Source organism: Schistocerca americana, chromosome 4 (assembly GCF_021461395.2).
Source record: "Schistocerca americana isolate TAMUIC-IGC-003095 chromosome 4, iqSchAmer2.1, whole genome shotgun sequence".
In the NCBI taxonomy this organism is placed as follows: Eukaryota; Metazoa; Arthropoda; class Insecta; order Orthoptera; family Acrididae; genus Schistocerca; species Schistocerca americana.
The window spans coordinates 103,830,187-103,836,186 of NC_060122.1; positions in this window are offsets into that span (position 1 = coordinate 103,830,187).

The following is a 6,000-nucleotide window of genomic DNA, read 5'->3' on the forward strand; positions in this document are numbered from 1 at the left end:
ACATGACATAAGTCTGTTTAAAAGACAGAGAAATAAAGGGCTTTGACCCCCCTCAGTAATAGATAGCAACTGATTAATCATGTATCTGCCTAGAACTGTACACCTCCATACAATATCAGTGTAAATTAAGGGGGGTGGGGCAATTGTGTAATACGTAAATAAATAGCTCCCAATATCATACCTTCCTTTATTTTTTCTTTTCTCTCATTATTAATTTACATGAACGTTTCTTTTCCTCATTAGTAATAAGAAATTTGTACATTGCCTCAGAAGATGGCAAAGATAGGCCTTTAATATTATCTTCATAACAGAAGAGCAATGTACAGAGAATATTCAATTTTTTTACAACTTTTTTTCAGTTTCACTTGAGAGTACTCACGTTTTAGATCGCACACAAGGAGGATGTGTAATTTTTACTTTAGCATTGACAATGTATGTAGTAAATGCTATGTGTACAAAAATGCAAGAAAATATACATATTAAAAGTTATCACAGCCACAACAATATTTTTATTTATTACTCCAATATTCGTTCAGAAGCATGACTTTTGCCTGCAATCAGAAGAAGAGGCAGTAATTTCTCCCATCCTTCAAGACATCTTAAAATATATGTGTGCTAATCACCAAAATTTAGTGGATCGGCTGTATGATTGGCAACCACAGAAAATTAGAGGTAAATTAATCATGTCAGTGTAACATGATAGTGACTTGTATTAAGCATATATATACATACATACATATATATATACATATATATATATATATATATATATATATATATATATATATATATATATGTGTGTGTGTGTGTGTGTGTGTGTGTGTGTGTAATAATTGAACAATTGCCATTTTGTTAAGCACCAAGTTTGCTGCAACATTCAGACATTCTAAAAATCTACATTGATAGAGTAAGAGAAATTATCCTGGATACATTATTCATTTTCGCGCCTTCAATATTTGTAAGTTGCACTGTATTTTTCTTATGCTGTGAGGAAGACTGTTCATGGCTCCAATTTAGTGTTTTAACAAGAATCCATATTTTAATTCCAGTAATGCAAGTAGTAACTATCTCTCATTATGTAAATTTCATGCCTATTCATACTCTTTGTGTTGGCTGTTGGGCTGCCTCCTACAACGATTATTCAAAAATCGACCAACAGACTAACATGTCTTATACCCCAAACACCAGCGATCCCAAACAATTTACCCATTCATTTCAAGCAACTTCAATTCCCAATCAGTTTCCTTTGCAATCCAATAAACTAGGTTGAGATTCAGAGAAAGTGGGAAGAGGCAGTGAACAGAGAGGAGGAGGAAATGAACATAGAGAGGGAGAAGCAGTAGACAGAGAGAGAGAGAGGGGGGGAGGATGATAGCGATAGAGAGGGGGTGAGAAGGTGATGGATAGAGAAAGGGGGAAGAGGAGGAGGAGGTGGACAAAGAGAGGAGGAAGGAAGAGATGGACAGAGGCAAGGAGGAGATGGAGATTCGGATGCACATCCAATTCCCATTCATATTTACAAAATGCGAATAATGGCCAGGTTCACTAGTATGTACATAACATTGTTTATTACACAACATATTTTTCTTAAATTAATGAGGTCACACACTCCCTAAGAAATGCGAAGGTAAAAGAAAAATATTAGAATGAGCAGGGCTCTAACTAGTGAAGAAACTACATTCTACTTCTTTACGCAACATTTCCACCCAGTATTATGGACCATAGTAATACATCTCTGTTTCTGTTTCAGACTTCCAGAAGATTTTAACTGTTAATGTTTTTACTCTACATTTAATTATAACAAATCATACCAGTAACAATGCATTTTTGAGAGTCAAGAGAACCTTAACATTTGAAGCAGCATATGCTCATAGAACATACATCTTAATTTAAAACCTATCAAGTATGAGATTCATTGAAGTGACAGAATTCGGTATGGCTTCCCAACTTTTCAAAACTCGATGTGACCTTGAAAGTCAATAGACATCCCCAATACTCGAAGCTGGGTACGTACACACCATAGTGACATCATAGAGAAGTGTGACCAAGATGAATTAAACAACTGCCTCAAAGGCGATTTCTATCGACTTTTGGGGTCATATGGAGTCTGAGAGCAGTGTGCACAAAGTGCACATCTGGAATACTTGCTGCCATAAGTTACTGATTTTTAGAAATGAAGTGACTTTTTGCTGTTTTGAAAACCTATTACTCCTGAGCATGGAAGTGTAGCTAACCAGGATATGTTCATTTCAGAAATGCTGTCTGAAAATGCACAATCATTGTGTTTGCCTTGTAAGAATGGTATAACACAGTAGATGGAATGTCAAGCCAATGCCATTTCGCCCTCTGTACAGTGAACACAAGTGAATGTGCATTCACAGGCAGTGCACGTGGGATTGTCTTGTAACTGCAAATAAGCACTTATGCTGGAAAAAACAGAAGAGAACACGTACGAGGTGTTTCGTTTTTCAGCACTAAAATGTTGTCACAATTAAGTTACTTAACTTATACTCAATACCTGATCATTGAGAACAGGAACACACAACTTCGTTTTTTCCATATGGTGAGCACACTGTTAGAAAACAAAACGGCTTGGACACAGAAAAATCTGGATGTCTGAAGTTTTGTGCAGATGTAAAAAAAAGTGGTGGGTTAGCAGTGATTAGCGATTTGCAGCAGCACAAATCTCTTGGTTTATTGTAAAACTTTTCGTCCTCTTATAGCTGCAATTGAACCGAACATTTCAAAACAAGATGCAAATTATCAGCTTGCCATGTCAGCAGAAGAATGGCTAATACTAATGCTGCGATTCTTTGCAACAGGCGACAGTTGTGCTAGCCAAAAATAATTATTTCGTATGTCAACTGCAACTTGTTCCAAAATAATACTTGAAGCATGTACTGCCATACGCGAAATTCACATGGATTTTACTACGTGTAAGGCGTCTAATCGAAAAAGCAACGATGAGCTGCGTTTTAAGAACCTTTTACTATTCTCAGTGATGTATTTTGTTTAAATACGAGGGCATTTCGAAAAGTAAAAATACAATGGCTTGCAGTCCTTAAATAGAACATTTATTTAAAAAACGTCAGTTACATCTTATTAACTGGATTATTTGTTATTTTTCGACATAATCACCCCTGCTATCCATACATTTTTTAAGTCGGTGCACAAGCTTTTGTATCTCAAAGTCATAGAAGTCAGAACCATATTTCAACTTCATCTTTGATCTCTTCATCGTCGTGGAATGATTTTCCACCAAGATGTGCCTTCAGGTAACAGAAGACATGGAAGTCGGTGGTCGCAAGGTCCGAGCTGTATGGCGGATGGTCCAATGTGTCCCATTTGAATTGTTCGAGTAGTGCTTTGGTTACGAGCGCTGTGTGAGGCCGAGCGTTGTCATGAAGCAAGCGGACTCCGCTTGTCAGAGTTCCCCTGCGTTTGTTTTGAATTGCCCTTCGAAGACGTTTCGAAGTCTGGCAATATGCAGCAGCATTAATTGTCGTTCCAGGAGGCATAAATTCCAACAGAAGAATGCCTTGTTTGTCCGAAAAAACAGAAGCCATGGATTTCTTCGCTGAAATCGACGTTTTGAATGTTTTGGCTTTTTGTGAATTCGACTGGCGCCATTGAATTGATTGTTGCTTGGATTCAGGTGTATGATGAGAAACCCACGTCTCGTCACCTGTCACAACGTGATCAAGGAACTCATCACCTGCTTCAGCAGGAAGTCGAGTGCAAAGCCCATCCTTTTCTTTTTGTGTTCTACTGTTAACAATTTTGGAACGCAGAACGCACACAATTTCCTGTACCCTAACTTTACAGTCACAACGTCATAAAGAATTGTCATTGACAAGTCCGGAATGATCTGACGCAATTCTTTCAATGAGTGACAGATATTCGCACGAATTGTTTCCTCGGTTCTCCGAAGAAGGGCATCAGAGATGACAGATGGCCGACCTGTTCTTTGTTCGTCAGGAACATCATCCTACCTTCAGAGAAATGACGACACCATTTCATTACATTTTGTCGATTCATAATGTTTCCATAAACAGAAATTGTGAATATCCGCTTCTCGCTGACCTTTTGCATGAAGAAATCGTATGACGGAGCGCACTTAGCATTTGGCGGGATTCTGAATCGGCGCAGCTATTTTAAACACGACCTACTCCAACCAGAAGCAACGTTCAATTGCCGAACGACCGCGAGGAGAAAGCTAACGGTTCAAGGTTAACACCAGCGCTGCCAACTTGCTCGCCAAAACTCTTCTGTTGTACGGTGTATTTTTACTTTGCGAAATACCCTCGAATATAAATGACCATTTTACATCTCCCTTGCTGCCAAGAGGGAGACACACTTCTATTTTACCTATAGATATGACTATTCCTTTATGGGAGTAGTAGTCATTTTCTAACGTGTAGCTTTATGTGAATATCACGCACTATCTTTAAGTTACTTCAATCAGTTGTCCTAATAATTTAATTAACCTTAATCACACTGTATTAAATAATTATCCATGTTTCTCATTACAGTTTTGGATTGTCTGTGGGACTGTCGCTGTATGCCAATAACAAAGAGAAGCATTTGGCCAGCAGGCATTGTCAATGGTTTTAGTGCAAATTGCGCAGCCAAAATGTCTAAGAACCTCATCTTCTCGAACGTTAAGTTCAGGGATTTCAAAGTCCGGTGCCTTCAGATTATTCTGCCATTATTTCAGCTTCCAATAACGAGATCGTGGCATCCCTTTGCAAACAGGCAATGGCACAACTGCTAATATCTTCTCAATAAGTTACTTTCAGCCAGTACCACGTACGTATGCCATTGAACATGCAAGATGCTTCATTATATCTAATTCTTCCAGTTCAAATAAAGTAAATTGTAGTAGTTGTGGTCTTCAGTCCAGAAACTGGTTTGATTCAGCTTCCATGCTACTCTATCCTTCGCAAGGTTCTTCACCCCCAAGTAACTACTACAACCTACATCCTTCTGAATCTGCTTAATGTATTCATCTCTTGGTCTCCCTCTATGGATTTTACCCTCCACACTGCCCTCCAATACTAAATTGATGATCCCTTGATGGCTCAGAACATGTCCTACCAATTGATCCCTTCTCCTAGTCAAGTTGTGCCAAAAACACCTCTTCTCCCCAATTCTCTTCAGTACCTCCTCATTAGTTACGTGACCTACCTATCTAGTCTTCAGCAGTCTTCTGTAGCACCACATTTCGAAAGCTTCTATTCTCTTCTTGTCTAAACTAGTTATCATCCATGTTTCACTTTCATACATCGCTACACTCCATACAAATACTTTCAGAAACACTTTTCTCTCTACTTCGACCATCATCAGTTATTTTGCTCCCCAAATAGCAAAACTTATCTACTTCTTTAAGTGTCTCATTTCCTAATCTAATTCCCTCAGCATTTAATTCAACTACATTTTGTTTTTATTGATGTACATCTTATATCCTCCTTTCAAGACACTGTCTGCTCTGTTCAACTGCTCTTCCAGGTCCTTTGCTTTCTGTGATAGAATCACAATGTCACTGGCAAACTGCAAAGTTTTTATTTCTTCTCCATGGATTTTAATTCCTACTCCAAATTTTTCTTTTGTTTCCTTTACTGCTTGCTCAATATACAGATGAATAACATCAGGGATAGGCTACAACCATTGCAATCACTAATTCCAAAATCCAATATCCAACCACTAAACCCTTCATGGGATGGTATGGTAAAAATCATTGCCCTATTTTCATCTCATCCCTTCTTAGTACAACAACAGATATAAACTGACAAAATACGTAAGGGAGAAAGATGCAGATACAAATTGACGATTCTGTGACAGGATTCGTTTTGAATGATTGCCATATAAATCCTCTTTCTGTTTCATGAACAACACGTTTTCAGAATTTCTAAGCCACTTCTGATGATTCAGAGTACAAAACAAAAATCTAAAGGATGAAGCAGAAACATGGGAAAGTAAGAGCTTCAGCCGGGTCCAGGA